Source organism: Triturus cristatus, chromosome 1_2 (genome assembly GCF_964204655.1).
Source record: "Triturus cristatus chromosome 1_2, aTriCri1.1, whole genome shotgun sequence".
NCBI classification, from domain to species: Eukaryota; Metazoa; Chordata; class Amphibia; order Caudata; family Salamandridae; genus Triturus; species Triturus cristatus.
The window spans coordinates 611,771,342-611,793,455 of record NC_140580.1 but is presented as its reverse complement, the minus strand read 5'-3'; positions in this window follow the sequence as shown (position 1 = coordinate 611,793,455).

The following is a 22,114-nucleotide window of genomic DNA, read 5'->3' as shown; positions in this document are numbered from 1 at the left end:
TGTCATTTTGATTCTTGCAGTGTCAGGATAATGGGTTCTGACCCAGGATTTGCATAAGTTACACAGTTTCTATGATTCATGTTGTTTTGGTCTATGTTGTATGCATATATATATATATATATATATATATATATATATATATATATATATATATATATATATATATATATATTATATCTTGTGTGGAGTCTCTTTTGTGGTGTATTCATTGTGTTTCTGAGTGAGCGTGTTGTGTAAACGCTTTACACATTGCCTCCCATGACAAGCCTGACTGCTCTGCGGCAAGCTACCAGAGGGTGAGCACAGGCTATCTTTGGTGTGTAACTTACTTACTTATGAAATGTACGTACATCTGGCCCTAGATCTGGTTTATATTGATAATGAAGTGTTATACAAATTGAGAAGGTTGCCAATTGGTTCTACCATGGCCCTTGTTTAACAGGGATCACTATAACAAAGGTCAATGAGAAGCTGTTTAACATACACAGTGATATTAGTTGAGAAAGATTTGTTGCACTCTACTTGTTGGCTGTAGGTTGCTTCCACTGATGAAAGTTATTCAATGGTGGGTTTGGGGTGGGAGTGGGTTTTATGTGAGTGCTGCTGTGTTGGGGATATTTGTTTTAATTGAACCTTCTCTCCAAAGTCTACTTTATTCTGTCTACTTTGCTAGTGATTGGCAAACACGACAATGGCAGCTGTATCCACCAGAACTATGTGTTCCATATATCTACTCGTTAACCTTCCCATTAAATAGCTATCAGGGAAGAATGTAGGCATTTTTCAATCATACATATTACTTGATGTGACAAGGTTTTTTACCACTCTCTTGAAACCCACTAGATCCTAAACACCAAAGGTATGAACCATCCCATGAAATGCTAAAAGATCTTACACGACCATCATAAATTAAAGGGGGATGAAGTTTTCAATAAGAGACAAGACCTGGTGTAGGAAAAGCAATTAAGATGAGAAATGAGTGGATAGGCGAATATGCTTGCTCTTCTGCTTCCAAAATGAAAATGGTCTAGTGACACTGCTGTCTTAGAGCTCGGGGATAAAGATCACTAAAGAACCTTAATTAACCTGATCCAGGTCTACTTTGTGAACAGAAGATTTGCCTCAAACACCATTCGGTTGTTTAGCCATGTTATCAAGAAAGCCAAACTGCTGAATAACCAACAACAACTTCAATGGCACTGGACACAAAAAAGCCTTTGGTAAGGTTTCTTGGGTTTTTTGTGTGCAGTACTGGATAGGTTTTCAACAAGTAAGTTCTTCACCAATATGGTCCTCACTTCATATATTCACCCTCTCCCAGAATTAGTATCAACGGTTCACTCTCCAACAGTTTTCCACCGCAATGCAATAGTCAGGGAAGCTTCATTTGCCTTTTATTATTTTTGCTAGCTACATAACCCCTTCTATTTGCTATCAGAGTCAATCCCAGCAAGTCAGGCAACTCCTTCAACAAGCATTGGCTTAGCCAATAGGTCTTGCTTTTGGGACCTTATAAGTGTTTAGCCATGCAACAGTTGATGTTGTTGCACCAAGGATATTGTGCTGCATAACTAAATACTTATAAGGTCCCAAAGGCGATGTTGGCTATGCCAATGCTTGTTGTCATTGTGAAAGAGTTAAGCAGTGTTGTGAACTAAGCCAGCAAATCTGCTGATAATTGTGCCTTTGAGGTCATGAGTGAACCGATTAGTGATGTTATTGATTAAGCGGAAGGTGATGTCATAGGACAGTTGCTCAGCAGTGTTATTGACAATGGCAATGGTTTGCGGAGAGGATGTGGTGTAACGGCCACAGCTGCCGACTTTGGACTTGGAGAACCGTATTAAAGTCTCGCCGTCGGCTCAACATCCTGTGGATCTGGGCAAACCACTTAATCCCCCCGTGCCTACCACAAATTAATGTGTCCTTGTGTATAATGAAACTTGTGTTCATGTAAAGCGCTTAAATACCTTCAGTTTGAGTTCGCGCTATATAAGAAAAAGTGCCAAAAGAAACAGCAGGAATCTTGTTCCCATGCGAAGTTGGTCCAAATATCAGAAACAACGGTAAAGCGAGAAATATGTGCTTACAGCAGGCTGTTATCTGATCTATGGCACTAAAGCTGGTCCTCCTAAGTTAACATTGATGCCAAAATCATGGATTGATTTACTAACAATGAATGGTAGAAACTTAAGACAGCGCATGTCTGCGATTTAGTGCCTCTGTTAGTTCACATGCTTTACTCGATCTTGCATTCCCCAAGCCTTAGCTATTTTATAATATTGTTGTGCTGTTTATCTGTATTTTTTTATGTGCATACTTTCAGCCATCCCAGGTGTTTATGAGGGGCTTTGATTGAGCGATCTGGTGCTGAGGCTGAAGCCAAAGTAAAGTGCCTAACAGTGGGTTTACCTCTCTGCAAAGCACACAGAACAATGTTCATGTATTCCAGTTGCAACTGAAATACTGTGGAAATGAGTGAAGGGTACACAGATGTCAACATTTTTACAAGGCTAAAGGAAATGCATTGCCTAATGTGAGTGAGTACAGTTTATGTTTGGAAGTAGTGAAGTGAAATCACTAAATTAATTTGCTTTAAAATACGCGATTTGCCTATTTAATTATTTTTTTCTTGGGAGGGGGACCTACCCAGGACCCCACATTTGTCCTTTACACTTGCTTAACTCGCTCGATATATAAAGGTAATACCCAACTTTAAGCCTCACTACTTTCAAATGTCACCAGCCGTCATTGACACACGCGCACATTCACACATACACATACTATCTCACATAAACACACTCTGACCTGCAGACATGCACACAACATATATTTTAAAGGATTTTTGTATTTACCTAAACTGCCAGGAAGTGTCATATTCCTGCTAATTGTACCCAATTCTTGTATTACAGTAATAGTGAAAAATGCAATATTATTCACTATTAGCGCAATAAATATTTTGACAATGAGAGTGGAGCTTGACTTTTGACACTGGAGCGTAATCTCAACAAATGTCCATAAGGACAAGCTGCCACAGTGTTCATGGTACGGATGTTGCCATCTTTGAGGCCAGGGGTCACAAAGGCAGTGAGTACTGTGGGTCACAAAAGGCAAGTCAGCTGAGACCACGGGCAACCCTATATGAACTCCATTGTAATTACTGTAATATGTTGCTCCCTTAAATATAATTATATTTTGTGTGATCCCGCTGTAATGAACTCTGCTCATACTCCCAGCCCAATTAGATAAACAAGTCGAGAATGGCTATGTGCCGAGCGATAAGGGATTTATAGTCAACTGTGCCACCCTCTTCTATACCCAATCCAGTGTCAATGAGCTGCCAGTAAGGATAACAGATCACACCATGAAAGTGCGAGAAAGTAGTAGACCAGCAAAACATGGCCACCGCCTACTTTGGTCATAGACAATATTATTCCGCTCTTATCCCTAAAAGTTCAATGAAATAACAGTGGGCTGTGAGGAACATGTCAATTCCAAGCTGATGAGGCATTGAAGCAACTTGGGAGAGTAGCACACCCTTGCACCTCTCCATTCAACATTTTCACAGGCCCAAGGCATCACATATATAAACACAAGGAGATGATGGACGGATCGCTGAAACTTTTCAGACACTCACCCCCAGTCAAAGATCTGGGTTGAATCCATCATCATTGTTTAGCTCACTTCGCCACCTCAGTTCAGACCCAGCTATATGCAAATCAGTCTTGACCCTGTGCCTCATGGAAACAGTCCAGCCCGAACTGCCAAGCCAGGACTTCCCTGAACCAGAAACAAGCATCCTGGGACCTGTTTCTGGGTAACACCCTTCATCAGCCAGGCTAGCTTGAATCCAGTGAAAAAGTGAGTAAGGGACCCACGTCTGGCATACCCTGCCAACTTAGGGCGAACAAAGCAAACACAAGGAGATGATGGACGAAGCGCTGAAACCTTTCAGACACTCACCCCCAGTCACAGATCTGGGTTGAATCCAGCTTCATGTTTTAGCTCACTTAGCCACCTCAGTTCAGACCCAGCTACATGCAAATCAGTCTTGACCTTGTGCCTCATGGGAACTGTCCAACCCGAACTGCTAAGCCAGGTCTTACCAGAACTGGAAACAAGCATACTGGGACCGGTTTCTGGGGAACACCCTTCATCAGCCAAGCAAGCTTGAATCCAGTGGCAAAGTGAGCAAGGGACCCACGTCTGGGCATACCCTGCCAACTTAGGGTGAACAAACCAAACACAAGGAGATGATGGACAGAGCACTAAAACTTTTCAGACACTCACCCCAGTCACAGACCTGGGTTGAATCCATCATCATTCTTTAGCTCACTTCGCCACCTCTGTTCAGACCCAGGTATATGCAAATCAGTCTTGAAGCTGTGCCTCATGGGAACAGTCCAGCCTGAACTGCCAAGCCAGGTCTTCCCTGAACTGGAAACAAGCCTCCTGGGACCGGTTTTTGGGTAACACCCTTTATCATCCAGGCTAGATTGAATCCAGTTGCAAAGTGAGCATGGGACCAACGTCTGGGCATATCCTGTCAAATTCGGGTGGACAAAGGAAACAAAAGGAAATGATGGACAGAGCGCTGAAACTTTCAGACACTCACCCACAATAACAGATTTGGTTTGAATCCATCATCATTCTTTAGCTCACTTCGCCACCTCAGTTCAGACCCCGCTATATGCAAATCAGTCTGGACCCTGTGCTTCATGGGAACAGTCCAGCCCAAACTGCCAAGCCAGGTATTCCCTGAACTAGAAACAAGCATCCTGGGACTGGTTTCTGGATAACATCTTTCATCAGCCAGGCTAGCTTGAATCCAGTGGCAAAGTGAGAAAGGGGCCCAAGTCTGGGCATACCCTGCCAACTTAGGGCGAACTAAGCAGACACAAGGAGATGATGGACGGAGCGCTGAAACTTTTCAGACACTCACCCCCAGTCACAGATCTGGGTTGAATCCATCATCATTCTTTAATTCACTTCGCCACCTCAGTTCAGACCCAGCTATATGCAAATCAGTCTTGACCCTGTGCCTCATGGGAACAGTCCAGCCCGAACTGCCAAGCCAGGTCTTCCCTGAACTGAAAGCAAGCATCCTGGGACTGGTTTCTGGGTAACACCCTATATCATCCAGGCTAGCTTGAATTCAGTTGCAAAGTGAGCACGGGACCTACGTCTGGGCTTACACTGCCAACTTAGGGTGGACAAATCAAACAAAAGGAGATGATGGACAGAGCGCTGAAACTTTTTAGACACTCACTCCCAATCACAGATCTGGGTTGAATCCATCATCATTCTTTAGCTCACTTCGCCACCTCAGTTCAGACCCAGCTATATGCCAATCAGTCTTGACCCTGTGCCTCATGGGAGCTGTCCAGCCCGAACTGCCAAGCCAGGTCTTCCCTGAACTAGAAACAAGCATCCTGTGACCGGTTTCTGGGTAACACCCTTCATCAGCCAGGCTAGCTTGAATCCAGTGGAAAAGTGAAAAAGGGACCCAAGACTGGGCATACTCTGCCTACTTAGGGTGAACTAAGCAAACACAAGGAGAAGATGGATGGAGCGCTGAAACTTTTCAGACACTCACCCCCAGTCACAGATCTGGGTTGAATCATCATCATGCTTTAGCTCACTTCGCCACCTCAGTTCAGACCCAGCTATATGCAAATCAGTCTTGACCCTGTGCCTCATGGGAACTGTCCAGCCCGAACTACCAAGCCAGGTCTTCTCTGAACCGGAAACGAGCATCCTGGGACCAGTTTCTGGTTATCACCCTTCATCAGCCAGGCTAGCTTGAATCTAGTGGGAAAGTGAGCAAGGGGCCCACGTCTGGGCATACCCTGCCAACTTAGGACGGACAAAGCAAACACAAGGAGATGATGGACGGAGCGCTAAAACTTTTCAGACACGCACCCCCAGTCACAGATCTGGGTCGAATCCATCATCATTCTTTAGCTCACTTCGCCACCTCAGTCTTCACCCTGTGCCATATGGGAACTGTCCAGCCCAAACTGCCAAACCAGGTCTTCCCTTAACCGGAAACAAGTATCCTGGGACAGGTTTCTAGGTAACACCCATTATCAGCCAGGCTAGCTTGAATCCAGTGACAAAGTGAGCAAGGGACCCATGTCTGGGCATACCCTGCCAACTGAGGGCGAACAAAGCAAACACAAGGAGATGATGAGCAAAGCGCTGAATCTTTTCAGACACTCACCCCCAGTCACAGATCTGGGTTGAATCCATCATCAGTTTTTAGGTCACTTTTCCACCTCAGGTCAGACCCAGCGATATGCAAATCAGTCTTGACCCTGTGCCTCATGGTACCAGTCCAGCCTGAACTGCCAAGCCAGGGTTTCCCTGAACTGGAAACAAGCATCCTGGGACCGGTTTCTGGGCAACACCCCTTATCAGCCAGGCTAGCTTGAACCCAGTGGCAAAGTGAGCAAGGGACCCATGTCTGGGCATGCCCTGTCAACTTAGGGCGAACTAAGCAAACACAAGGAGAAGATGGATGGAGCGCTGAAACTTTTCAGACACTCACCCCCAGTCACAGATCTGGGTTTAACTCATCATAATTCTTTAGCTCACTTCGCAACGTCACTTCAGACCTAGCTATATGCAAATCAGTCTTGAACATGTGCCTCATTGGAACAGTCCAGCCCGAACTGCCAAGCTCGGTATTCTCCGAACCGGAAACAAGCATCCTGGGACTGGTTTCTGGATAACACCCTTCATCAGCCAGCTTAGCTTAAATCCAGTGGCCAAGTGAGCATGGGGCCCATGTCTGGGCATACCCTGCCAACTTAAGGTGAACAAAGCAAACACAAGGAGGTGATGGACTGACCGCTGAAACCTTTCAGACACCCCCAGTCACAGATCTGGGCTATAACCATCATCATTCTTTAGCTCACTTCGTCATCTCACTTCAGACCCAGCTATATTCAAATCAGTCTTGATATTGTGCATCCTAAGAACAGTCCATCCCGAACTGCCAAGCCAGGTCTTCCCTGAACTAGAAACAAGCATCCTGTGACCGGTTTCTGGGTAACACCCTTCATCAGCCAGGCTAGCTTGAATCCAGTGGAAAAGTGAAAAAGGGACCCAAGACTGGGCATACTCTGCCTACTTAGGGTGAACTAAGTAAACACAAGGAGATGATGGACGGAGCGCTGAAACTTTTCAGACACTCACCCCCAGTCACAGATCTGGCTTGAATCCATCATCATTCTTTAGCTCAACTAGCCACCTCAGTTCAGACCCAGCTATATGCCAATCAGTCTTGACCCTGTGCCTCATGGGAGCTGTCCAGCCCGAACTGCCAAGCCAGGTCTTCCCTGAAATGGAAACAAGCATCCTGGGACCAGTTTCTGGGTAACACCCTTCATCACCCAGGCTAGCTTGAATCCAGTGGCAAAGTGAAAAAGGGACCCAAGACTGGGCATACTCTGCCTACTTAGGGTGAACTAAGCAAACACAAGGAGAAGATGGATGGAGCGCTGAAACTTTTCAGACACTCACCCCCAGTCACAGATCTGGGTTGAATCATCATCATGCTTTAGCTCACTTCGCCACCTCAGTTCAGACCCAGCTATATGCAAATCAGTCTTGACCCTGTGCCTCATGGGAACTGTCCAGCCCGAACTACCAAGCCAGGTCTTCTCTGAACCGGAAACGAGCATCCTGGGACCAGTTTCTGGTTATCACCCTTCATCAGCCAGGCTAGCTTGAATCTAGTGGGAAAGTGAGCAAGGGGCCCACGTCTGGGCATACCCTGCCAACTTAGGACGGACAAAGCAAACACAAGGAGATGATGGACGGAGCGCTAAAACTTTTCAGACACGCACCCCCAGTCACAGATCTGGGTCGAATCCATCATCATTCTTTAGCTCACTTCGCCACCTCAGTCTTCACCCTGTGCCATATGGGAACTGTCCAGCCCAAACTGCCAAACCAGGTCTTCCCTTAACCGGAAACAAGTATCCTGGGACAGGTTTCTAGGTAACACCCATTATCAGCCAGGCTAGCTTGAATCCAGTGACAAAGTGAGCAAGGGACCCATGTCTGGGCATACCCTGCCAACTGAGGGCGAACAAAGCAAACACAAGGAGATGATGAGCAAAGCGCTGAATCTTTTCAGACACTCACCCCCAGTCACAGATCTGGGTTGAATCCATCATCAGTTTTTAGGTCACTTTTCCACCTCAGGTCAGACCCAGCGATATGCAAATCAGTCTTGACCCTGTGCCTCATGGTACCAGTCCAGCCTGAACTGCCAAGCCAGGGTTTCCCTGAACTGGAAACAAGCATCCTGGGACCGGTTTCTGGGCAACACCCCTTATCAGCCAGGCTAGCTTGAACCCAGTGGCAAAGTGAGCAAGGGACCCATGTCTGGGCATGCCCTGTCAACTTAGGGCGAACTAAGCAAACACAAGGAGAAGATGGATGGAGCGCTGAAACTTTTCAGACACTCACCCCCAGTCACAGATCTGGGTTTAACTCATCATAATTCTTTAGCTCACTTCGCAACGTCACTTCAGACCTAGCTATATGCAAATCAGTCTTGAACATGTGCCTCATTGGAACAGTCCAGCCCGAACTGCCAAGCTCGGTATTCTCCGAACCGGAAACAAGCATCCTGGGACTGGTTTCTGGATAACACCCTTCATCAGCCAGCTTAGCTTAAATCCAGTGGCCAAGTGAGCATGGGGCCCATGTCTGGGCATACCCTGCCAACTTAAGGTGAACAAAGCAAACACAAGGAGGTGATGGACTGACCGCTGAAACCTTTCAGACACCCCCAGTCACAGATCTGGGCTATAACCATCATCATTCTTTAGCTCACTTCGTCATCTCACTTCAGACCCAGCTATATTCAAATCAGTCTTGATATTGTGCATCCTAAGAACAGTCCATCCCGAACTGCCAAGCCAGGTCTTCCCTGAAGCAGAATCAAGAATCCTGGGACCGGTTTCTGGGTAACACCCTTCATCAGCCAGGCTAGTTGGAATCCAGTGGCAAAGTGAGCTAGGGACCTACGTCTGAGCATACCTGCCAAAATAGGGCGAACAAAGCAAACACAAGGAGATGATGGACCGAGCGCATTTGTTGCAGTTACTCTTAATGCATCACATATGTCATAACTTCAGCACCATCGTGTTGTTCACAGGTCATGATTCTCAAAAGAATGTGGGGCAGCAGTGGGCCTCAGCTGATTCCATTGGCGGCCACGGAAGTTCATCAAAAGTGACTTGTGGTAGTCCACCTCAAACTGGAGAGCACAAAAACTGATGAAAGCAATTAGTGAATAGAGACAGCTAGTGGCATTATCTTCCATCACATTTTAGCTTTTGAATGCCTTTAAAAAATGGGGGCCATCCATGCTTGCTTCTATAAATCGATGATTCCTTGAAAGTTTAAGGGAGATAGGTTTTTTGAAATACACATTTAAAAGCACTATAAACGTCTATCATGTTTATCAAAAACTAAATTGCAGCATAAAGGTATACCGATTTGAAAGGCGTGATTTTTCATCAGCTAAAGTGCTTTTAGTAGTTGGCGAATATGAATATATTCTGCAAGGCATCCATCCATATCATAGATTGAAATCACTTGCGCTTTTCACCTACATCACTCACATTCAAATTGTGCTACAGGCTAGACAGGCAGACAATGGCTTATCACAGGAACCTGTTGTCCTGTGAAGCAGCAGTCAAGGCGCATGCCTGTGACACTGTATAAAGCTAGCTCAGAGGAGAGGTGTGGCATACCATACATAAGAAAATCACTAACAAAGCCTCTGTGAGAATACTTGTGTGCATCTTTACGGAAGCCAATGAGCGGGAGACCGGAAAGCGCTGCACACAGCTTGCAATAGTATTTTAGGACTGATAAGTCCATGGAACTTTTATCTACAAAGCATATGCAGCCTACTTTTCAGTGGAATCTACTATCTTCCCTTTATCTGCACATAGCCTCAACCCTTATAGCTTTGCCTATGAAGTGCTATCACTCTCATTGTGCAACAGATACATCCGAACACTACATCGCCTGTGACAGGATTCTAGAGGTTTTTTTCCATAATTCTGCATACGATACACAGATAATATAAGGTACATCAGGAGAAAAAAGGGCTGAAAATTATTTTTAAAACAACAGTGAATGCTTGAAAACGAAAAGAGGGCCTGATGTAGAGTTTGGCAGACGGGTTCCTCAGTCAATATCTTGTCTGCCTTATTATGAGTGTATTATATGCTATGGCACTTACAATAAAACAGACAGGAAATCCCTCATATTTCTGACGGGGAACGATTCACCAAACTATAAATCAGGCCAAGAGTTTCTTAGACCCTAATGGGTGAGGCCAGCCCAAACGATCAAAGGAAGCATTCGCCTATGATCCGCCTCCAGCCAAGGAATGAGTGCCATATTGAGAAATCTCCACACCCCTTCAGTAATCTCTTTGTCACTACAGCATCCTCCGTTGTCATAGATCTACTTTCAGTAAAAACAAACATTTGCAATGTAATGGATCTCGCTTTTGGGAGTGTTTAAGCTATATGCAATGTAACTGACAATGTCTTTTTTGATCTGTTTTGATAATTTACACATAAATAAAAGGCATTGTCATTTATAATGCCAATAGCTCAAACTCTTGTAACTGCGAGACCTATTTCATTTCAAATAAGGGGTCGCCATTGTCCCAGGCTGCTTGGAAAGTAAAAGCCGAATGTTGCAGGAAAGCATGTCGTGCCTGCAGTGGAAGAAACTCATAAAAGAAAATAGGGCTTATAGACTAAATAAGACATACTGTGTAACAACAGAAGTAAAAGAGCCAGTCCTCATGGGAGGTTACAAATAGTAGGCCGTACTAAGGAGGGACTAACAAACCTATTAACGAATCAGACGCCAGCATTTACGGAGGACATTGACACAAGCCAATAGCAAATATGGCCTGAGAGTGGGTGGGGCTTCTAGTATATACTCAAACAGCATGCTTCGCAGAGCAGCGCATGTGATGCCCAGGCTCAACCTAAAAAAAGGCGACTGCACAAAACCAAGGACAAAGTCTACGCTTCTTTCGGAGGGACTACAATAGTGTGGGGCATTTGCAGCTTTATGGATGCACGTCTTATGTTAAAGTGCACATGGTCATCTTTTCAGGATGTGTGTTGTTAGTGCAACACCTGTGTAAACCGCTGGCTCCTGTAAATCGAATGTTTTTCAAACTGTGCTTCTCAGAGGCAGGTAAACTCACATTTTTTTAGCCACATTGATCTCTCGGAACTGTTCCTTCACCGTGATTTTGCCGTGGGGGCAGCAGGACAATCTCGAACCCAGGGGCATGAGGGTATCAAATAACAACAAGCATTTGCAATGCAATAGGTCTCACATTTGTGAGAGTTTGAAGTATTGGCATCGTAAACGAGAATGCCTTTTTTAAAATGTGTTTTTAAAACCTGCAAGCGGAGCATAAACACAAACTTTGCACTTATTGGTCCTTGCTCGTGAGAAGCAAGTCGAGCAGTAAAATAGGCATAGTTACTGCCAGCCTTGCTGCTGGTAAACAGCAACTATAAGTACAAAGTGCATGTTTACGCACCGCTTGCATGTTTTGAAAACACATAAATAGTTTACAATTCCAATAACACAAATTTTCGCTAACGTTATATCTCAATCATCAGTGTTCGTAAGTCTGTTAATGCTCAATCTAAGGTCTGTGCATTCAGTTACACAAAACAATCTACTTGCGGAAGAACCTACCATTAATAATTGCATGTATCGTGTTCGACGTTCAATAGATTGATTGGTGCCACAAGGCAGAAGAGAACAAGTCAAGAATGTAAAACAAAAATTATACTGCCCTTACCTTCAGAAATCAAAGCAGGGAATAACTCGACCTGTCCACATGGGAACCCTGTAACGAATGGACAAACTTGCTTTCTGCATCGGATCGAAAACAAGTACCTCTGAAATTCCTGAAAAACCTCCAGTGTCAGCTATCTTGTATTACGGACCAGGGAGACCTTAACAGCCATAGTGAAAACGAATTTATAAAGGAGACAATCACACCCTTTCATAGGCCATTGTTAATGTTTTTAAAGAGGGGTTACAGCAAGATTCAAGTTAGAAGTAAGGGGAACAACTAAAGTGTTGCTTTGGTAAGAGTTCAATGGAGAAGCACTTCGTTTATGTAATAAGAATGTATTTATTAAAAACAATATTTAAACGTAGAGCTAATCACAAAATATAAATCGCATTACTGCAAATCAAATTAGAGGCCAGCTCCTAAAAGTGCACTCCAGATAACGGTTTCGATATTTTTTGCGAAAAAAGCACAAGTTGTTGGCAGAGCTTCAGATTTTGCAATGGACGTTTTGCGCAGGAAGAAACGTTTCCTCTCTTTGTGTTCTGGACAGAAACCCTCGGGGAACTGACAGTCAGCGTTGTAGAGAAAGGGCATTCCCCACGTGAAGCTGCGCACGTGAAGGGGAGCAGCCCGTTAAAATATTTGTTGCATCAGAGGGAAGGGCGGCCATCTAATAAAAGTGCTTGTATCTATCACAAGCAGCCACCTGGCAGGAGTTCCCGTCTGTGCTCACTGAACAGAAAACGCTACTTATTAGGTTGAAAGGACTGACTGGGGCGTGTAATAACCCTGGGCGTAGTTTGCGTAGTAGCGCTACGCGTAGCTATGCGAAGAGCACTTCGCACTTCGCGAGCTACGCGTTGCTACGCAAACTACGTAGTGCACAGTGCAAAATGTTGTTTGCGATGCTTGCACAGTGCCGGATGCTTGTCCGCACTGTGCGAGCATCGTAAACAGCATCTTGCACAGTGCAAGCGGTCGTTTTCTGCCGCTCGAGTAGATTTCTACTCGAGCCGCAGCTTTCTCAACACGGACTGGTAGTTTCTCATCGCGAGCGGCTGCGAGCATTTGCGGCCACTCGCAATGAGAAACCTGACCTCCCCTCTTTGAGAATCTGGCAGGGAGGTTTATTTTCCACACTCGCGATCGGCAACTTGATGTTGCCAATCGCAAACAAGGAAAAAGTCTTGCTGGGATGTCATTTTGCTCGCTTGCGGTCGCCATCTTGACGTTGAGGACCGCGACCAAGCAAAAAATGACCGCGATGCTACGCTACTCTACGCTACTCTACGCTACGCGTGTTTGCACTGTGCTACATGCAATTCATGTAGTGCGAAGTAGCGCAAACTACGCAAACGTAGCATAGTGCTTCGCCCAGGGTTAGTAATGAATGTGTTTGTGCATTTCATAGATGGGACAGACCATCAAAGCATCTCGCTGCAGGCTGGTAACAGTGATTTATGTCATGCTAACTCTGCATATATTCCTAGTACGCTTATAAAACACAGGTTTAAAGGTATGGTGCTAACTGCGAACGCATACCAATTGCCCACCAAATACGCACCCAGTCTATGCCTTATTTTAGTAATCGGGTCTGTGCCACAACAATCCAAATCTAACCAGATCGAGAAACAGCAGAAAGTGTCTCAGGGTGGAGTGCACAGACTTATGCTTAAAAGCCTCTCAGCATCAGTTGAAAACGTGCTGGACATCTTAGTGCTGAAACAAAGCACAGTGGCCAACCGTGCACATAAACGCGCATGAAGCAGGGGCCATGTGGATAAAAAACAAGCATTTGCAATGCAATTAGGTCTTGCATTTGTGAGTTAGAGCTATTGACATTGTAAATGGCAATTTTTTTACCTACACATTTTATTTTTGGATTGAATGTATGTAGTGTGCAAAATACCTTGGAAAGGTCCTGCACTCGTAATAAATATATTGAAAAAGACGCAAAGTGTGGATTGTGTCAACAATTGCTTGGCACGTACCTCATGGGTGAAGCGTCGCCACACATGCACACCGAGGTGCTTTACTAATGCGAAACTTATTAATAAAAGTAGTGCTTACAGACTAACCAACGCGTTAGCATGTGAATCCGAATCCCTTCTTCTCTTTCATTTTCTAGACTATTTGACTCTCCTGCTTCTTGGTTATCCCCCAAACACTGGGAGACAATGAAGTTTACTGAGGGGGCTGGGCAGGGGGGCTTCGGGGGTACATGAAAATTGCCTAGTTGTCAAATGTCGCCCAGTGCTATTAGTTAAAAGTGTGCAGTACTTTACACGCATCTATTAGAAAATCAACATTAACTAAACAAAATGCCAGAATGCGTGTCAGTTTTCACAGTGTTTTAGACAGTACTGGTTGCTTAGTTTCATTGCATGAATTTTTGTATTTACTCTTTTACACAGCATCCAAAGTAGGTTACCTAACCCCAAAGCCCCAAGTTGTTAAATGACCCATAGAAGGGAGTGTTTTACAGTTGAGCAAATGTGTCCAAATGTAATTTTGATAGTGCCATGGAATGATCAGCCAATGAAGTACTTGATAAGCAGGTATTTAACTACACATTCAAAACGTACGTATTTGTGGCTTTTGTTTGTACACAACCATCTCTCTGAATGTGTTTATTAACACAGAGCTTAATCTTCCAGACAGTGCTCAAAGAGGGGCGACTAAAGCACAGAACAAAATGTATTTATTTATCCTGAGTGTGAAGGCACCCAGAAGGCTGAGGTGCCCGCCCAGAGAGGCTAGGGATCCCAACGCTTCTACAGACTCTGCCATGCTCCTCTGCACCAGCAGGGCACAGCTCAGAATCTGCCGCTTCTGGTAAGAATAGGTGAGGGGGATGAGGTTGGGGCATGCGGGAGTTACCAGCAGATTTCCAGGTTATTGAAAGTGAGGATTCTGTTGTGAGGCAATGGAGACTGACTTTGTCTGTTTGTCTGCACCAGTCTGTTTCTCTACCATCTACCGGGCTCACTGTCATGTATCCATTCATAATTTTGTAGTAATTGAGGAGTCAGAGGTACCGGAAGAAGTGGTTTATTGCTGAGATAAACAGCGGAGGCAGCAGACTGGAGAAACACCGCTTACAGCAAACAGTTTCTTCATGTATTCAAACAGTTACAAAGAATGCCAACACCACGTTCCTAGGCAACTGCACTAACATTCTTTTCTTAAAGAACTACACCACACTAATATGAACTAACACATGTGAAGTACAATGTGTGGTATAACATATCCCCCTTTCTTCAATAAATAAAAAAAAAACACAAAAATAAAAGCAAAACATCAAACAGCCATAAAATACACAAAACTGTACATTATAAACCGTACAAAACTACTACATAAATTCACTTGCAATAACTTCAAGAATAACTTTCACTCCGGTAATCCTCCTAAACGCAATAACGTTTAGGAATCGTTTTCATTCTGGTACTCCTTCTCAGAGAAGCATGAGCATCAATAGTTTCACCAGTTCCCCTATTGCAAGAGGTCTCTTTAACTCGAACTTTAACAATCTTCCCTACATTCCACCAATTTCCACCCTCGACCAGTACTGCATTTTTACCAATACGAATAACACGGACAGGTGGTCCGAACTTACTCATCCCCTTCTTTACATGAATAGAGGATTTAATACGAACAAAATCTCCCACATGCACATCAACCAACCCCGTACAATTCTTCTCATCAAACCATTTTTTTTGTTTGGCCTGTGACAAATCAACATTTCTTTTAACAATGTTCATGAGATTATTCATATCATGAACCGATTTGATCCATTTATTCATCCACCCTGGTTTAAAACTGGTATTGGCTTTACGTCCTCTCAATAGCTCAAAAGGTGATACCTTAGTTGTAGAGTGAGGTGTCGTTCTATAGAACCAAAGCATACTGTCGATCGAACCCTGAATGTTCACATTGTTATACTTTGCCCATCTAATACATTCTCCCACTACTCTATTCATGCACTCCACTTGACCATTAGACTGCGGGTGATATAGTGAACTTTGCACATGTTTAATGTTACACGACCTTAAAAACACATCAAACTCTGAACTGACAAACTGGGTACCATTATCTGTAACTAGTGTTTCAGGAAATCCTTCTCGGATGAACACCTCTTTTAAAAACGCAATCACACTGGAAGATGAAGTATCCTTAACTATTTTCACTTCAGGCCATTTCGAAGCATAGTCAATCAAAACCAAAATGAAACGACACCCATTTACCATACCCCCAATCGGACCCATGATATCCAACCCCAGTTTACACCAAGGAGAAGACGGACACTCAATAGGAAGAAGAGGAGGTGTCTTAACTTTCAATCCCTTATCAGAGCTTCTACAAATATTGCACACATCAACAACATCCCCAATATCATTATCCATAGATGGCCACCAAAAACAATCGCGGACTCTTCGTTTAGTGAGAGTTAAACCAAGATGACCCTCATGGGCCTTGGAAATAATGTTCCTTCTCAAACTATTGGGAGGGACAAGTTTATCTGCTCGAACCAAAACACCACCCTCAATCAAAATTTCTGATTGCACCTTCCAAAAAGGTTGCAAATAGTGTGGCAACATACCTTCCCTCGGCCAACCATTCCTTACACACTCACACACTTGTTGTAGTACTTCATCTTGAGACATGGCTTCCAACCAACTTTCTTCACTCCCAACACTATGTTCGGAAAGATCTACTGCAGCAATAAAACAATCGTCCAAATCATTGTTATCATCCTCGTTCTCCTTCAAGAATTCCCTTTCTTCCTCACCAATAGGAAACCTACAAAAAAAATCTCCTCTTACATTTCTTCCACCAGAAACGTGTACCACATCAAATTGGTATTGCATAAGCCGTGAAACCATCCTTACAATCCTTGGTGAACAACATTAACTAGTTCCTGCACTGAGAATGTTGACTAAGGGTTTATGATCAGTCCTCAATAGAAAACGCTTACCCCAGACATACGAACGAAACTTTTCAACAGCCCACAAACAAGACAATAACTCCTTTTCAATCACAGAGTAGTGTATTTCTCCATCTCTTAATACTCTAGATGCAAACGCAATGGTGTTTTCACCAGCTTGAGTGTCTTGAGTAATAACACAACCCAAACCCACTTGACTTGCATCCACCGTAATGCAGGTAGATAGGGAAGGATCATAGGGTTTGAGTGCTTCACTGTCAGCAAGAATCATTTTTACCGTGCTCAAAGCTGTAGCACACTCATCAGACCAATCAAACAGAACACCCTTTCTTAATAACAAACTGATTGGTCTGACAATAGAGGCATAATTTGGAATAAACTTCGAGTAATACTCAAGTAGCCCTAATAATGACTTGACACCAGTCTTGTCTACTGGAATAGGAGCATCAGTAATGGCATTTAGTAAACCCTTCCTGGGTCTAATCCCCTCTCCAGAGATGTGATGGCCCAAATACTCAACCTCATCACACATAAACTTGCACTTTTCAGGTTTTATGACCACACCACGATCTTTAAAAATTTCAAAAACCCTCTTCAACAAAATGTTGTGTGAATTTATGTCTCTAGTATGAATTAGAACGTCATCTTGAAATACAAGAACTCCTTTAATTTCTCCCAACAAACTCTGCATGACTCGTTGGAAAACCGATGCCGCCGAAGCTAGCCCAAACGGCATCCGTTTGTATCGAAATGTTCCTAATGGTAAAATGAATGCAGTGAGATGATGGGATTCCTCCTCCAATTCAATCTGATGATAAGCATTAGCTAGGTCTAATTTTGAAAAATATCTCGATCCTCTAACACATGAAAACAAATCATTAATCTTAGGAAGAGGATGCGAGTCCACCCAAATTTCCTTATTGAGGGACCTAAGGTCCACACAGACACGTAACTTCCCGCACTTCTTACGTGCTACAACCAGAGGAGAAAGCCATAAGGACGACTCCGTTGGCTCAAAAATTCCTTCTTGACAAAGAAGTTTTATTTCTATCTCAAGGTCTTCTCTGACACTGAAAGGTACTCCCCTCAATTTATGCTTTACGGGTAAAGATCCTTCCTTCACTATGATTCGATGTCTAAACCCTCGAATAGTTCCAAGTTCGCCAGAAAATACAGTAGGAAAAAGCTCTTCCCAATCAATACTACTCTTTAGGTCTGAAACTACAAGTACTTGTTCAGGGCATCCCGGTTTAAGGATCATACCGAACAATCCTTGGTGGTACCATCCCAAAATATTGAGTCCCTTGACAGCAACATAGACCTTCCCATAAATCACTCTTCCTTTGAACATCAAATTATCTTCAAAATACCCCATTAGTTCTATTTTGCGACCCTCGTAAGATACAGGTGACCTGTCAGGAGGTGACAGCACTCTCTCTCCCCATGTCTCTAAGAACAACTCCCTCATGATCATGGTTATTCTCGATCCCGAATCTACTGGCAAATTTAAAGGTTTGCTACCCACCCATATCTCTTCAACAGGATCAATACATTCAACCTCATCAGAAACATGTAAGACGGAATCCAATTTTTCAGTGACAACTGAAACAATTTCAGAATCTGAGTCAACATCTGATTCTTGAACGCAAGCAACAGATCTCCTTTGATCGTAAAAAATTTTTTAAAACACACTTTTGCAAAATGTCCTACTTTTTTGCAGTAACTGCATATAACATTTGATCCAGGACATCTTGCGCCCTTTTGATGTTGTAGATTTCCACATCTATTGCATGTTTGCTTTCCACTTAGAGATGGAACGATGTTTTTCTTTTGCCCAACTTTTTTGCTCTGAAAATTACTAACATCAGGTTTCGAGACTTCACTAAGCTTATGCTTAGAGGTAGATGAAACAATATTGACCGAATCAGGCAGTTTGTCCTCCAGTTCCTTTAAGGAAATTTGTGAAGTTTCAATACTTTTGGCAATCTTTATAGTCTCATCTAAATCAGGATTCGACAGAGAAAGTAATTTTTGACGTATTTGTTTATCGCTGCAGTGACAGACGAACTGATCTCTAATCAGTTGCTCTAAAAATGTCTCAAACTGGCAGTCTGAAGCTAGTTTCCTTAGAGCAGTTATATAGGTATCGACATCTTCACCGTCCCTTTGCTGCCTCTTGAAAAACTTGTGTCGTAATACCATCAAACTGGGTTGTTTATGAAACCTAATTCTAAGTTTGGTTACAGCATCTTCGAACAAATCAATTTCATCTCCAGGAACATGTGTAATCTCGGGCAGATGCTTGAATATGGATCTTCCCTCGAAACCAAGAGAATGAAGCAATAAATATCTTTTGCGTTCGTTATTAAATCTAGATGCCCCAATGGCACCGAGATATGTTTGAAAAGCATCAAACCAAACCTCCCACCTAACAGGTGGATCACCAGCTGACTCAAGGAAAGAAGGAGGAGGATTAACAGACTGCATACTGTAAAACTAATAAGGAAAGTTAATATGAACTCACAATATATGAAGATTCCAACCGAAAAAAAATATATATATATATAAGTATCCCCTCTTTTTTGGATAAAGTTTTATGAATAGATCTCCCAAAAAGTAACCATAGACTGTTGAAACAAAGAAAATCTGCTAATCAGAAACTTAACAAAGCTGATTTGTGTGTGAATCACAGTAGACTCGCTTGTCTGTTGAAATTCACGAATTGGAATGGTGTGTGAGTGAATCACAGTAGAGACTCACTCCCTTGCTGAGTAAGGAGGATCGTTGCAGCGAAAATAGAGCGTATTGACTGCTTGGTGTTTGAGCGGTATGAAGAAATTCAGCACGGAGACGTTGTTAGGCAACCACGAACGTAGATTCTTTTGCCGTCTAGTCACAATCGTGAAGGTCAGGCACGACTCCGCGCATGTGCAGAACTTAGACACTGCGATGATTTTCCCTCACGCATGCGCAGAAGATGGCACGACTCCGCGCATGTGTAGAACTTAGACACTGCGATGATTTCCCTCACGCATGCGCAGAAAATGGCACAAAGAGAAGATCGATAAATCGGATCTCGTCGTTGGCGATCTTTGGGAACAATCAATCCGTTAGGAACAGTTATTCGCTTGACATCCGAGACAGGTAGAGAAATTATTTTTCCAATTAAAGCGTGGTTTAAGCTTGTTTACAGTCTAAAACGGCAGAACTTCTTACCGCATGCAGTAGATTTACAGATGCGAGGCGTGTCTTGAAAACGGAGGCAAAGTCAGAAATCCAAGCTGTAGATTGTGAAGTGCACACGATCTTTAAAAGTCCGTTGATGAATGCCTTTCGCGTTGAGTCCGATAACTGTATCTTGAATAGATCGTCGCCAATAATTTTGTAGTAATTGAGGAGTCAGAGGTACCGGAAGAAGTGGTTTATTGCTGAGATAAACAGCGGAGGCAGCAGACTGGAGAAACACCGCTTACAGCAAACAGTTTCTTCATGTATTCAAACAGTTACAAAGAATGCCAACACCACGTTCCCAGGCAACTGCACTAACATTCTTTTCTTAAAGAACTACACCACACTAATATGAACTAACACATGTGAAGTACAATGTGTGGTATAACACTCTCTTTGTTAGAGGTGCGTGAACCAATATATTAATTAACAGGTAGAGCCAGCCGGAGATGAGCCAAGCATATATGAGCCAGTGGGCAAGCTGTGAAAATGATCGGCATGTTAATCATACAGTAAACATGATGTACATGTGCAATAATGTCTCTTCAGAATTTAAAAAAGTGCATTTTTTTAGCGCGTCACCTCAGTACAAAAGATTATAGCACTGAATTGAGAGGAAGTTATTAAAAGTGCTCGTTTTAAGCATGAGTTAAAACACTGCCGCTCCTCCCGCCCGACAACAATGCCATTTGTGAACTAAGAGGCGTCAGTTGCCATGCATACCCCGAATGTTGCCTAGAGTCTTATTATATTTAGAGTAACATTAAAATCTAGTTAATTAAACACGAGACGTTTTTGCACAGAACGCATCTTGAACTTGCATATTTCAAGGTGGCAATAATGAAGATGAAAATGGAAGTGCCGGCAGGCAAGAAAACACGAACAGGAGTTGGGGTGCGGGGGAGGGTGAGAAATCACAGACTGAGGGAGGGGGCGGTGGGGTGGAGAGACAGGGAAGAAAATAGTGTTAGGAGTAAAGGGGCCGATAGCCGTGGAAGGATAAAAATGATGAATGAGGAGGGACTAACAAGCCTCAAACCAATCGGAAGGCAGCATTTAAGACAAAAGCCAATGGGCAGAGAGTGGGCGGAGCTTCCACAAAGCTTCCACACTACAGTATATACTGCATGCCTCGCAAAGCGATGGCATCGCATTCAAGCAGCAATGCTAGGTGAGACCTAAAAAACAACAAAGTAGTCCCTAAATGAAAAGATACAGCCCTACAGCGTAACTAAACTAGTTGCTCTGTGCTGCCTGCCGATAAACAAAAGTGACATCTGGGGAACGCCAGACAATAAGGAACCAGTAAAGCAGAGCAATGCCGTAGACACACAGTGGCAAGCAGCAGGCGGGATTGCACTTGGTATCTGGATTACACCAGGTCTTCCAGACAACGCATGCTCGCTGCCTAGGCTCGACCTAAAAATGCGTGGTGAGTGAGGCATATTTTTTTGTCTTTTTTAACAGCAAATCTTTGAAACCTTAAGTTTTTTTCTGGAAAAGGAAAAACAATGATCCTGATGCGCGGGTAGTTTTCTTTCTGTGCCTAGGGGACAATTTTTGTTTTATCTGCCCAGGACTGCAATATCTTGCACGGCCAGTCTGCACAGGGAATATATACTTCAGTAAGACCTTCCTAAATTAGGAGAACTTCCCAATGCATCCCAATGCATAATTGTGGCTGACATGCTCCTGCCTTATTCGTGACTCCTCTGGTAGTCAGCAGTGGTTCCCGTACTCTAAATGGGGCAGGAGAACCATGAGTTTGGTGTGCCATGTAAATCATGGCTTTAAAGCAAAAGTCCTATTCTGTCAAAGTCAAAAAAGTCAAAACCCCCAAAAGACTTTCTTCCAATGGGGTAGGACTATCAGGCACATGCATCAAGCAAAGAAATAGCGAGTCCTTAATTGCGATTTTTAAGGCGAGATCGCAATTAGCGAGATCGCAATTTGCGAAATCGCTATTTGCGAGTTCGCATTTTTACCGAGTCGCATTGGGAGCAGCCTGATGACCTCACAACCAGGAAGTAACTCTTCCCATGTTGCAGTCTGTGCCCATAGGAAGC